Source organism: Sceloporus occidentalis, unplaced genomic scaffold (genome assembly GCF_023333645.1).
Source record: "Sceloporus occidentalis isolate IW3139 unplaced genomic scaffold, rSceOcc1.0.p SCAF_36, whole genome shotgun sequence".
Taxonomy (NCBI): Eukaryota; Metazoa; Chordata; class Lepidosauria; order Squamata; family Phrynosomatidae; genus Sceloporus; species Sceloporus occidentalis.
In genome coordinates, this window is record NW_028317016.1 from 4,588,534 (window position 1) to 4,603,174 (window position 14,641).

Here is a 14,641-nt window from a genome sequence, read left to right on the forward strand (position 1 = left end):
ATGATGTGCAATTTAATTATTTGGCACCCCCTCCAATCAGCACGGTTATTTAAACATTAAGACCCAAAAATAAATTGGCTTGTGTTTATATTAAGATGTCAGAGGTTACTTACAAAAATATTTCAACTGTATCATATGACAAAAATAATCCCTTAGTCTTGAGATGGTGTATGTGTGTATATATATATACAATATATACACACACCAAGTGGCCTTAACATTTAAATATATAAAAAATGTTTAGAAATATAGCTTTTCAAGTATAAAAACCTTAGTGTATCTATGCACTAAATATAATCTCATATATAACATATCTTAATCTATTCCCAGGACACAATACCTTCAAAAATGAATGTGATGAAAGAATATTTAGTGATACAAATACTCAAATAAAAGCATTACGATGTATTTATGAAACATTAAGCAACGTTTCAAGTAAGCAGCTATATATAGATACACTATATGGACAAAAGTTACACCAATAGGGACTTTTATGACATTGCATTCTAAATACAGTACATAGACATTAATATGTAGTAGGTCACCCTTTGCAGCTATAACAGTTTCCACTCTTCTCAGAAGGGAGTGGAGTGTTTCTGTGTCGGAATTTTTGCCCCTTCGTTCAGTAGAGCATTTGTGAGATCAGGCACTGATATTTGACAAAACGGCTTGGCTCGCAATCTCCTTTGCAGTTCATCCCAAAGGTGTTTGATGGGGTTTAGGTCAGAGATCTGTGCAGGCCAGTCAAGTTCTTCCACACCAAACTCATCCAACCATGTCTTTATGGACCTTGCTTTGTACACGGGGGCACAGTCATGCTGGAATATGATACAGCCTTTCCTAAAGTGATCCCACAAAGTTTGAAGCATAGCGTTGTCCAAAATGTCTTGGTATGCTGAAGCATTACGATTTCTCTTCACTAGAAGTAAAGGGCCCAGCGAAAAACAGCCCCATACCATTATCCTTCGTCCACCAAACTTTACAGTTGGCACAATGCAATCGGGCAGGAAATGTTCTCCTGGTATTCGCCAAACTCAGGCTCACCCATCAGACTGCCAAACAGAGAAGTGTGGCATAACGCTCCACAGAACACGTTTATACTGCTCCAGAATCCAGTGGCGGCATGCTTTACACCACTCAGATGCTTGACATTATACTTGATGTGAGGCTTGCATTTTATTCACAAATGTGAATAAATGTCTAAAAAAATTAAGCGTTTTGCTTCTGTCTAAAAATATTACAAGCTTGACGGTCACAAAGTCTCCCTAATTTTCCCATGTTTCAGTCTATATCTTTCTGAAGCTTCTTCCACCGACCTTCATCCATGTTGACAAGGCCTTCTGGTCTGATAGTGGGGGCTCCTCCTACACATTCACAACACAATTGCACATACACACTAACACCCCGTGAGGAATGAAACCTGTCCCTTCACATGCCAAAGCCCCTTTTCCACAGAAGCTGAGCCCCTGAGATTCCCTGTGGCTTCTAGGACTTGAGATGGGTTGGGAGAGGAAGAGTACTAGTGACACACGGAAGTATATAGACAATGAACACGCTCACCACAAAATGTCTATTGCATCATACATGCAACAAACATAAAAGACACAAACTGCGTAATGCATCATATGCATGACAAACAACATTTTCATCATGCATCATACAGGCTTGATTAACTAGGAGCAGAAGAATACTCATATAAAGTGTGTCTGCTGCCAAGGGCATAAGAAATAATACATCTGTGGGCTAGGGTCCCTGTACTGACGGGCAAGAACATGTCATTATGCCAGCAAACTCTCCTTGATTTTTTTATAGCTAAATAAATAAAAGTGGGAAAAAAATGATTTCATTGTCAAGCTCTCTCAAGCCTAGTGTGCCTAGTGGTGAAAGAATAGCACACTTCATAGCACATGTTCTAGGCAATAGTTTACAAATAAATGTGAATATTCAATTAACATTTAAAATGGCTAAAACGCCACAAGGAAGGCACTGGCCCATGCGATTGTGAAATTATTCGGCTTAATTAAAATGACTGAGGATGTCTGCTAAATGTCAAGCTACATCCTTTGACCGTCAAGCTTGTAATATTTTTAGACAGAAGCAAAACGCTTACTTAATTTTTTTTTAGACATCAGGAAAGTAGAATTAACATTGTTGCTATGCATGCTAAGAATAAATGTACAAAAATTTTTTTCTGTCAAATCAAAATAAATACTTCCTAATCTTTATTTTAAAGGAAGAATGTATTTTTTTTATGAGTTCACCCTGCGAATGTGTGCATGCAAATAGTTGTTATTGGTGTTAGAAAATTACAGCGTTATGAAATTCTGCTCTTCCCCGGAGGACTAATGAAACAGCGAAGTGAAAGCAGGAAGCAAACTTTCTGCTCATGCTCAAAAGTACTCCCATTAATATTAGTAGGAGTAGCAACAGCCCATACCATCTATGCATAAAATAAAAGTGGTGATGTTGCAGCAAAGAAGATCCAGTCAGCTCTTAAGGCACAGAGCTGTTATTTTATCTTTGGATCCTTTGTGACAATGGGTATTAAAGCTTCTGCAGTGTTTGTTTAGCTGTAATTTTCACTCTCTCATTTTGTGTACCCAAGAAGGGCTTTCTTTAGATACCATTATTTTGATCATATCATCAATTTGCTATAAGAAATGTTGAAAATATGGTGAACATTTGAAAAAAGCTCTTTGTAGTATTTTACTCACCTACAAAAGCTAATGAAAAAAACCTGATAGATTTAAAAAAGTCTGGAGTCTAGAAATACCCAATCATAATAATAAATCTTTTTTTAAATCTGATCATTCTGTCCCCATGTCTTATTTAGGACATCTTTTGAAGCCGGTTAATTCCATTTACCGCCATCATATCATACACTTTTGAAATTAGACACCCCAGGGTATTCCAAATAGTAATATTTTAACTCTTTACATGCAGTAATTCTACCACCAACCTTTATCAAAATTTGTGGTGGTCATTTTTTTTGTGTGTTTTTGTAACTGTCATGATCCCGGCCGGAGTACGGTCCGGGGGGACTCACCGCGTCGCGCTCCCGTGCGGAGTGCGTCGCCCGAGTACCCGCGGCGTCACAGCCCTGTCCGGGACGCGTCGCCCGGGTGCTCGTGGCGTCGTGCTCCGGTGCGGAGTGCATCTCCCAAGTACCCCCGAGTGGCGGGTACTCGGTACTTACCCCTCCCGGGACGATCCAGCCACACAGTGTCCTCATACGCGGCGGTTCACAAGAATGAACCGCCGCACAGTGATGGACACCCACGGTGTCACAGGACACGCCCCCCCTGCCGATCTCTCCTCCCTATGGAGGAGAAGCAACGTCCATTGGACGTCATCAGGGTTGGGGGCGGGATCTGGAAGGGCGGCAGGTTTAAAACCAGAGCACTGATGCCGGTTCAGTGCTCAGTTGTTTTTACAACAAGCTGTAGTACTTACCTGGCGCATATCTGTTTATTCATGTTGATTCCTGTTACCGACCTTGGCTTGATTCCTGACCGCGTTAACCTCTCTGCTCCTGACCCGGATTGTTTGACCATTCTCTGCCTGCTGCCTGTTACCGACCTTGGCTTGATTCCTGACCACGTTAACCTCTCAGCTCCTGACCCGGCGTGCGTGACCGTTCTCTGCCTGCTACCTGGTACCGACCTCGGCTTGATTCCTGACCACGTTAACTTCTCTGCTCCTGACCTGGATTATCTGACCATTAAGAGACTGATCCATTTGTATCCTGCATCCTGGTTTCCACACCTATGCAAACGTAACAAAACAACTGAGCCTACATGGAAACCGCAGGATTAACCGATGCTGTTTCTGCTCTCGCCCAGCAGATGGCGACAGTTACACAGTCCCTTCATGAAATCCAAACCGGACAAAACCAACAGCAACAACAAATCGTACAAATACAAGGTGCTCTCCAGGTACCTGGCAACCCTCCTCCAGTACCAGTCGGGGTGCCTGAACCACCAGTACTTCAAGGAGCCACAGCGCTTGAACCACAAGTGCCCTTGCCAGACAAGTACACCAGAGACCGCACGACATACCAGACCTTTATAACATTGTGTCAAATATTGTTCGGTCTCAAGCCTAGAACTTATGCTAATGACCATATCAAGATTCACACGGTTATAGCCCTCTTGTCCGAAGAACCACAACTCTGGGCACATCATTTGATCCGTAACAGTCCGGTGCTGGACACATGGAACACCTTCCGACAAGCCATGGATGCACTATACGCCGATCCGTTCCAGACCACGTCTGCTACCAGTACATTAAGAGCTCTTCGTCAAGGTAAACGACCAGTCGAAAACTACATAGCAGAATTCCGACGTGTCTCCCTCGAGACAACATGGAACGAGTCTGCTTTACATGACCAATTCTGGTTGGGCCTATCAGATTCAATACGTGAGGAACTTGCTCGCTCAGCTATCCCGTCCTCTTTGGAAGACTTTGCCACGTTGTGTATGCAAATTGACCGGAGGTTTGCGGGAGAGAAAGGCCGAACGTTTAGCCTCTCCTCCTACATGGTCCACCGCGAGACCCCCACCTAGAACCTCACCCAAAGAAACCACAGAAGAACCGATGCAATTAGGACTCATACGGGGTCCGTTGTCTGGTGCCGAAAAGGAACGTCGGCGATCTGTCTCTATTGTGGTACTCCGGGTCACTACGCCAAAACAAGAGAAGACCTACCCGGGGTAAGCTCCCCTCCTTGTCAATTCCTGCCACCCACGGTGTTTCTCCACAATCACCACAACATTTGTCCCTCTCCGTTACCTTGCAGTGGAAGGGGAATACTGTCGTCCTCGCAGCAATGATTGACTCTGGCGCCTGCAGTAACATACTCGACTCAGAAGTGATTCAGCGACACAACATACCTGTCCAGAAGAAGACAACCCCTCTACTACTCCAGTTAGTAGACGGACGCCCCCTGCGGTCTGGTCCCATCACCACAGAGACTGTACCCTTACACATGCACATCAACCCTGATCACACGGAGTACATATCCTTCGACGTGATACCCTCTCCTGTATTTCCGGTTATCCTGGGACTCCCCTGGTTACGGTCTCACAACCCTCACATTGATTGGACATCAAATTCTGTGTCGTTTCTTGTCAATAAAGATCCCTGTTCACGTAAGCCGCCTCTGTCCATCAATGCAGCACACGACTACAGCTCCCTTCCGATCCCCACGATTCCAAGTCATTACAGCTGATTTGCTGATGTGTTTGAGAAAAAAGCAGCCAACAGAGGGCATACGACTGTCCCATCGACTTGTTTCCAGGAGCCCCAATTCCGTTCGGCCGCTTATATCCGATGTCAGAACCAGAACTCGTCACCCTCAAGGCCTACAACACCTGTTATTCCCAGGCAGTCTCCCATCCAGGTACTAACCAGGCCCAACCCTGCTTAGCTTCCGAGATCAGACAAGATCGGGCGCTTTCAGGGTGGTATGGCTGCAGGCAATTGACTTGATAAGAAGAACGTTTTGGTGGCCCACGCTACGCAACGACGTCCTTCGATTTATTCGCTCATGTACTGTGTGTGCCAGGGCCAAAAGCACTCGGAATAAACCGGCTGGTCTTCTGTGCCCCCTCCCGGTTCCCGCGAAGCCCTGGACAGACCTGTCAATCGACTTCATCACAGACCTACCAGTATCGCATCATCACACCACTCTCATGGTAGTCGTTGACAGGTTCACAAAAATGGGCCATTTCATACCAGCCAAGCGCTTACCCTCATCAGCTGAAACAGCCTCTCTTTTTATACGTAATGTATTTCGTTTACATGGATTACCAGAGACTATCGTGTCCGACAGAGGGACTCAATTTACGTTGCGAGTGTGGAAGGCCTTCTGTGACACACTCCACATCCACCGCTCTATGTCCACATCATTCCATCCACAAAGCAATGGCCAAACGGAGCGTACCAATCAGACGCTAGAGCAATACCTCCGTTGCTTTACTACCCATCTCCAGGATGACTGGTATGATATGCTTCCCATCGCCGAATTTGCGTACAACAATCACATCCACTCCTCCACACGTTTGTCTCCCTTCTTTTCGATGTACGGACTACATCCATCCATGCTTCCTGGTTCTCCGATCCATAGTGTGGTCCCTTCTGTGACGGAACGTGTAAAGAACATACTCGAGACACACAAGATGTTGCGCAACACCCTCCATAGAGCACAAGCAGACAGACGTCGCTCCGCTGCCCCAGTCTACAAACCAGGAGACAAGGTATGGTTATCAACCATCCATCTCAAACTGTGCTGTCCCACTAAAAGATTAGGACCTAGATACGTAGGACCGTATGTCGTGTTAAACACACCCTCATCAGTAACTGTTGAACTACAATTACCCCCGACGATGAGGATCCATCCCATCTTTCACGTATCTTTGCTGAAGCCTTGTCACGCTAATCCTTTCCCGGGACGTAGTCCCGATTCCCCCAGCTCCGGTTACCATAGACGATACGGAGGAATATGAGAGAGCCAGCATCTTGGATTCCAGGCGATATCGAGGACGCCTTCAATACCTCATCCAGTGGAAAGGATATGATGTCAGTCACAATTCATGGGAAGACGCCCGTGGACTACACGCTGAAGACCTGATAAAGGCATTTCACTCTGGTCATCCCAGTCGCCCTGGACCCTTGAGGGGCCGGAGGCCCTCCTCAGGAGGGGAGCCTGTCATGATCCCGGCCGGAGTACGGTCCGGGGGGACTCACCGCGTCGCGCTCCCGTGCGGAGTGCGTCGCCCGAGTACCCGTGGCGTCACAGCCCTGTCCGGGACGCGTCGCCCGGGTGCTCGTGGCGTCGTGCTCCGGTGCGGAGTGCATCTCCCGAGTGGCGGGTACTCGGTACTTACCCCTCCCGGGACGATCCAGCCACACAGTGTCCTCATACGCGGCGGTTCACAAGAATGAACCGCCGCACAGTGATGGACACCCACGGTGTCACAGGACACGCCCCCCTGCCGATCTCTCCTCCCTATGGAGGAGAAGCAACGTCCATTGGACGTCATCAGGGTTGGGGGCGGGATCTGGAAGGGCGGCAGGTTTAAAACCAGAGCACTGATGCCGGTTCAGTGCTCAGTTGTTTTTACAACAAGCTGTAGTACTTACCTGGCGCATATCTGTTTATTCATGTTGATTCCTGTTACCGACCTTGGCTTGATTCCTGACCGCGTTAACCTCTCTGCTCCTGACCCGGATTGTTTGACCATTCTCTGCCTGCTGCCTGTTACCGACCTTGGCTTGATTCCTGACGGCGTTAACCTCTCAGCTCCTGACCCGGATTGTTTGACCATTCTCTGCCTGCTGCCTGTTACCAACCTTGGCTTGATTCCTGACCACGTTAACCTCTCAGCTCCTGACCCGGCGTGCTGTAAGAAACTTTGACCCTCTTGCAAGGTTATTCTTTTAGGGAATGTGTGACGAATAAAGCACAAATACAAACGTATAGAAAAATGTATATTGATATTGAATTAGGCTACTGTTACTGGTTATAAAACATATAACATACAGAAAACGTTTGATAATAATACAAAACAAAAGGGATACTTAAGCACATTCTTGGGAAACCTCTCTCAGCTCACAGGCTTCTCCCGAACGCCATCTTGCGCAGCTTTGTTCTGAGTCTCCTGACCCAGGACACTTCTGTTCACTGCGCTCTCCTTTCTCAGACTCCTCTTTCTCCCTCTTCTTTCTCCGACTCTTCTTTCTCTCCGACTCTCCTTTCTCAGACTGCTCTTTCTCCCAGAATCTTCTTTCTCTTGCAGCCCCTAACTAGTCATCCCAGAATTCCTTGTACCTCCCAGAAAGTGGTTCACCCAACCCCTCTTTTCAGACATTTCCTGTATGACCCAATTATGGAGGAGACAGGTAGTCTATGCAAACATGCACACAGTTATGTTAATATACATCGGCTTCAGTTGTCTAACCCCCTGTGGGGTATCCCACCTCTGTTGGAGCCTTTGTTCCAAACCCTTTGTAATGCATTACTATGCAAATTACCTTACATTGTAAAACCAGATATCTCACCTTATAGAAACCCAAATCGTCCCCAAAACATTATGCAATAAATGTAATGTCCCATTTTAAAGGCACCCTTAATTTCTTACAGTCCCCACCTAGAGGGCGAATGACTCCCATAGAAAATGAGCCCTCTCAAATAAATGAGTACATTTACCACGTGTGCTTTGAAGATTGTATGTTTTCACTGAGACACGAGTGACCTGACAACCACAGATATTTAAAATTTAGGGTACTGTAAGGCATATTTTATCCAAATCATAGAGGCACTCAGTTATCATTTTTCACTAATAGTTTCAATTCCTTCAGCCATATCTTTAACCTTCCATTACCCTCTCAGACTTGGCATCACTGCAACCATTTGTGTTCACTCCCATCACTCTCAGGTACCTGTGCCACCAACACTGCTCCCACCATAGCTTCCTTTAACCCTCGAATTGCATGCCTTGTTCTAGGCCTCTGACCTCTCCCCACCGTGACATCTGGTGTATTTTCACACCAACAGCATTCCCTTTGCTGTTCACTTACACAGTGTATTGAAGAGACCACACCAGAGAGAAACTCTGTTTATTGAATGCGTGTAGAGGTGATACTCGTGAAGGTGTTTGCGCACGTTTACTGAAACCTGTATAACTGGAGTGGGTTTGTGCTTCAGCCCTTGAAGGTGTTTGATAATTTGTTAATTCGCCCATGGCTTCTGGAAATTAAAAGATAATCTACACAGTGTGTATTGTTATCTTGCCCAAATTACTAGTGGTTCTCTTATCCTTCTTGTCTCAGCATTAATATCTGGCTTTACAGATCTAAAACATTGTAAACACATAAAATACACAAAACATACAGTACATAACAGATACTAAAATACTAAGCCTTCCCAACAACAACAGTAACCATGTGGTATCTTCAGCATCCACTTTGAGAATGTTAATTTTAAACAATCTCTATGAAGATGGAGAGAGAACAAAAAGGAGATTGAATGTTACCATTACATTCACAATGTCTTGGCAGGATGCAATCTATATAAAATAAAATATAAAAAGTCTGTTGCCATTCAGAAATATGAATAAAAATCAGATTGAGGCTATATTTTGTTTGTAACAAAAAAATTAAGACAACACAAAAATCTAGAACAGCAAAAATATATACTGCTGAAAACCAACAATATTGTTACATAATCACATCTCTCCACTGTGATCAAAACATAAACCCCATATTGGCAACAATTCACCTAATCTATGATTTTAAATGTATTTAATCCAGCAACAAACAAAAATTAAGGTATCTGTAGCTGGCAGTGCAGGCGTCCTAAACTAATAAAACAAAAATAATTTGAAATTTTGCCCACCTGACTGTACTGAACGAATTTAGAGGCTTATCCTTAAGAAAAATAAAAATAGATATTAAGGTCCTCTTAATATTTTGAATTTCCTGCAAGAAATCACACGTGTTAATGTCCCGATCTCCTCACAGGTTTGTCTTCTTTCTTTTTTTTCTTTTTCATTTAGTATCGTCTCTTTTTCTGAAAAACAAAACTTTAAACAAATAGATTAGCATCAACAACAAATAGAATGTTACAACAACAAATCTAGAAGAGCACACTAGTTTTCTTCTGATTTAGCTATCTCTTTGTTTCCTAGCATTTCTTTTATTCTGGACACTTCTGTCTTTACAATGTCCAGTTCCTTCATATACACCGTTTCTTTACACTGTAGCTCATTTTTCTCTTTTTCTACTCTTTTTCTTTCTGTGCCTTAATAACATGGTAGGGAACCCAGGGCTTCATGTAGTCTTTTCTAACACCATTACCTCTTCCCTGAGATCCCCACCTAGTATAATTAAAACAATTCTTATCTCCCTGCCTCCAGCTATCAACCATGGGTCTTTCCTGAACATGGTGTTCTTTGGCAGAGCGAGAGTGGCAATTTCTGGCAAAATGTCCTACTTTACCACAAGCAAAACATTTAAAGGCTTCCCTTTTACCTATGGGTCCTTGATTGTTTTGGAGCCTGATTTGATATAACTGTCTCTGAAGCGAGGGGCTTAATACAGACACAGGCTTTGCAATCATTTTGCTGTGATTTCGGATGACTTTATGATTAGCATTATTGTGCTTCTCATCTAAACCTTGCCCATCTATTTCATTCACATCATCATTTTTTAACACTTTGACTGCAGCCACAACATCATTTCTTTTCTGTAGCTGTACATTTAAGGTGTTACCATTAGCTGTGCAATGCACACGATCAGCCTCCCTCTTACTGCAAGCTGCCAGGGTCCTAATCTCCCCCTCTGCATCCCTCAGCCTCTGAGTAAGCCGCTCATTTGCACTATGCAATTCCTCATTTTCCTGCAAAGTCTGCTGGTTGCTTACACATAAAGCTGCAGCATTCTGTGCAAAAATCTTACACTTTTCAAGTTCAATGTTCAAACTTACAACTTTTGCTTCCAAAAGTTATTTTTGCTCTTTCATTGATTTGTACTGCTCCGCTATCCAACGGGCAGCAAAATCCAGAACAGTTTTCCCCTTTGATTTGGATAATTTCTTTTCATAAATTGCCTTGGCCACATACTCCTGAGCTTGGAACCATGGATCTGAGGTTCCTACTATATACTGAATAATACCATCGGGGTTTGTGGCCCTAGCAATTTTTTTCAATAAACCCTCCATCATTAACAAAGCAGAATTCACTGAAATTTGTATATGCAAAACCTGAACATTATCCCAACTCAATACACAATATATACACTTATAGTGCTTGACCGTTCTCTGCCTGCTACCTGGTACCGACCTCGGCTTGATTCCTGACCACGTTAACTTCTCTGCTCCTGACCTGGATTATCTGACCATTAAGAGACTGATCCATTTGTATCCTGCATCCTGGTTTCCACACCTATGCAAACGTAACAGTAACACACATTGTACTTAAGGTATGAATGTATAGCTCCTGGTATATGTCACTGCCAACCAACACCCCAATGTGTGTCCAACAACATCTAAATACACTGATACCACCCATGCACAGTTTTGTTGTTTGGGGCTAAATGACCACATTCGGAAAGTGCACATTTTTTAAAAAAATTGGCAGTTTGTGGCCATGTCCTATTTGGAACATTTTTGAAACCGGCCAATTCCATTTACCTCATCAAATCATCCTATTTTTTTAAACTAGACATCCCAGGGTATTTCAAAAGCTGGTATATTTACTCTTTAGGATTTATGGGAAAATACAAGACCATTTTTAGGACATTTTATTTTTTTACATTTGTTATGAAGCACAACAAAATTTCCAGTATCGGGAACGCAGTAGTGTTACTAGAAAATGGCAGTGCCTTTAAAATTTTCGTAAATGGTATACACAAAACAATTTGCTTTGATGCTTAAACTAATTTCAGATTCAGCAACTAAGTTCAAGTTAGCTTACATTCAAAGAAAGTGAGCTTAATGGTATGACCTTTTTATTCACTATTATTTCAAGATCATAGTATTTTTCACTTTGTATGCTTTTAATACCTCAACTAAATATGTATACCAGATTCAGTTCCTGAGTAAAAATATTTATAGGGACCATTTGAATTGTTCACAAAAAGGGTAGTCCATAGTTGGTACCTAAATCACATATATCTATCCTATACCTGGGTTACTTTTTTTTCCCAAAACTGTTTATTCAAGCACAGCGTATACATTAGTAAAACATTTGAGTTCAACATGAAGTAAATGTATCGACAGTCCAGAATGGAGAGATCTGATAACAGTAAAGGTAAAGTCACATCTAGTTGGTGTCGCATTGGAGTTACAGAGTATGCGGGGTCAACCCAGCCAAGGCATCATATCATGTATACAAAGAATGCGCAGTGAACTCAAATCTGCAGCGTAACTCATTGTAGAGATAAGACTATACACTTGTGCTTTTTTTTGTGTGTTTTTGAGAAAATAACAAAAATTAACAAAGACAAGAAATTAAATGAAAAATAACAGTAAACGAAAGAGACCGAGACCAGGAGAAGTATATGCAAGTACCACGCTTCGTCCGACCAAGGGGCCAAGCAACAAAAGCCATTGTATCGCATGTAGATTATGATTCACAACATAGCGATGGAAGACAAGACATATACACCATTAGTTAGGTAGAGGTTAATGCCCGCGAACAAAACCATACAGTATGCTGAAAGACCATAGTAACTTGACGTTGCAGTTTTGATGGCAGGGTGAGTATGTACGGTTCCCACATCTCATAAAATTTCTCACCACGTCCCTCCTTATCGCGTAGGACCATAGTCCATTCCAGAAACATGGCCTTAGTGACCTTATTCTTCCAATAAGATAAAGAAGGAGCTAACGGCTTTAGCCAGTGATCCAAAATAGATTTAACTGCTATCAGTATTAAGTAGTCTAGCAAGGCTATCCTGTACCTCCCCCTGATCTCTAATGAATCATAGATGCCCAGCAGAATATCAAAAGACATAGTAATGGGATCACCACCCAGTATGGTGCCTATGACACGGCCCATAGACCTCCAAAAGGCGAGAAGGTTGGGGCAGGTAAGTAAGCAGTGATCCATATCAGCCGATATCATGGCACACTTACAACAGTGGCATGGTGTATGGGGGGTAAATGTGGATAGCTGTCTTGGAGATATGTAAGCTCTATGCAGCAACTTGAGTGTGCTGTCATGGAACCAAGAGGCTTGTAGGCTCTTCAGTCTACGAGTATAAGCTTGTAATAGATCACGTGTAGTGAGAGAGCTAGTATGGAGGATAGTAGACCATCTGGTGATGCCAGATGTGGAATCGGAATAATTCAGGGGATGGAAAATCGCCCTGTATAGAGTGGATATGGAGACTTTGCCTGAGTATGAGGGGATAAGAAGCAAATCCAATATATGGTTCCTTTGGGTGGGATGTATACGGCGTACGGTTTGTTGTAGATAATGTTTAGCTTGCATATACGGCCATATATGGGAAGGAGGTAAGGAGTACTTTTCCTTGAGGAAAGGAAATGTATGACAATCCCCGGAAGATGGGTTGAAAATATCTGCTAATAAGTTTATACCCTTAGCCCTCCAACTCTGAAATCTGGTGTCTGGACTCAGCCCTTGAAATTTACAGTTGCCAGTGAGAGGCAAAAAGAGCGAGTAGGCAGAGTTGCCATAGAGCGACCTACGGGCACTACGCCAGGCTTGTATAGTAGCCATTATAAGGGGATTAGAGCGACAGGAGACTGGGATGTCTCTTGTGGGAGCGTGTAAGAGATAATTTAAGCTCCACTCTAAGCAAAAGGTTTGGTCGCGTCTCCAATCAGTGTAGTGGTCAGTGTGAGAGATCCAGTCCTTCGCAAACCGGAGAAGACAAGCAATGTTGTATAATTTGATATTGGGAAGGTTTAGTCCACCATTGGACTTTTGTTGTGTCAGTTTCTGAAAGCTAATTCTGGGCCTCTTTCCTCTCCATATAAAGCGAGAGAATGCGTTGTGTATTTTCCTGATATCGCGTGGGGATATTATTAGTGGTAACATGCTGAGGCAATAGAGGAATCTGGGAAAAATGACCATCTTGATGAGATTTACCCTTCCAACGAGATTAAGTGGAAGAGTGGTCCAAGCTTTTAAATCCGACAAAGATTTAGTAATGATGGGGAGCATATTTAAGTCAAATAAACTAGATAAGTCTGTAGAAAAAACAATTCCCAAGTATTTAATGGAAGTTCGGGCCCAACGGAAAGGCCAGGATTGCAGATCGTCGGGAGGTCTAGGTCCCGACAACCACAAGGCCTCCGATTTATCTAAATTTATCTTGAGCCCAGAAATTAGTTCAAATTGTGTCAGGTAAGACAACAGGATAGGGATAGTAGTATAAGGATTCCCGACGAAAAGCAACATATCATCCGCAAATGCGGTCACCCTCATCTCTCGATCTCCCACCTGAATGCCTTGATAAGATGGTGACTGCAATAAAAGGCGGAGAAAAGGGTCTAGAGCCAGGTTAAAGAGGAGCGGAGATAGGGGGCAGCCCTGCCTGGTGCCTTTACCTAGAGTGAAAAGAGGGGAGTTCAAATTATTAGTCGTAAGAAAAGCTTTGGGGGTGGAGTAAATGGCCTTGATGTATGCAATGAAGGGTGAACCGAAGTTTTGAAGTTGAAGGAGGGAAAAAAGATATTGCCAATTTATAGTGTCGAATGCTTTTTCAGCATCCAAATTTAGTAGTAGGTGAGGGACATGTGGAGTCGATTGTGCTTTAAGAATGGCAGCTATTATGTGTCTGGCGCTTGTGACTGAGTGTCTGTTCTTTATAAATCCCTTCTGAACCGGAGAGATAATAGCGGGGAGGAAAGATGCGAGTCTGTCTGCCAGTATTTTATTCAAAACCTTGAAGTCTGAGTTTAGCAATGAGATTGGCCTATAAGAAGCCGGAGAGTAGGGGTCCCTCCCCTCCTTGTGTAAGACAATTATACGAGCGATATTGGAGTGAGGGGAAACCTCAGATGTAGTAAAAGAAGTGTTGAAAGCTAAGGTGAGTGAAGGGGTTATTTGTTCTTTCAGGATTTTATAAAATTCTGCTGGGAGACCGTCGGGACCAGGAGCCTTGCCTAGCG

At 43.4% G+C, this 14,641-nt stretch overlaps 1 non-coding gene across 1 annotated transcript; it reads right to left on the reverse strand.

The window, feature by feature from the left end:
* Nucleotides 1–5,360: 5,360 nt before the first annotated feature.
* On the reverse strand, nt 5,361–5,479 carry LOC149297865 (5S ribosomal RNA). Its single transcript, XR_016272476.1, has one exon. It is a non-coding gene; the product is annotated as a 5S ribosomal RNA (ribosomal RNA).
* Between the last annotated feature and the right edge of the window lie 9,162 nt (nt 5,480–14,641).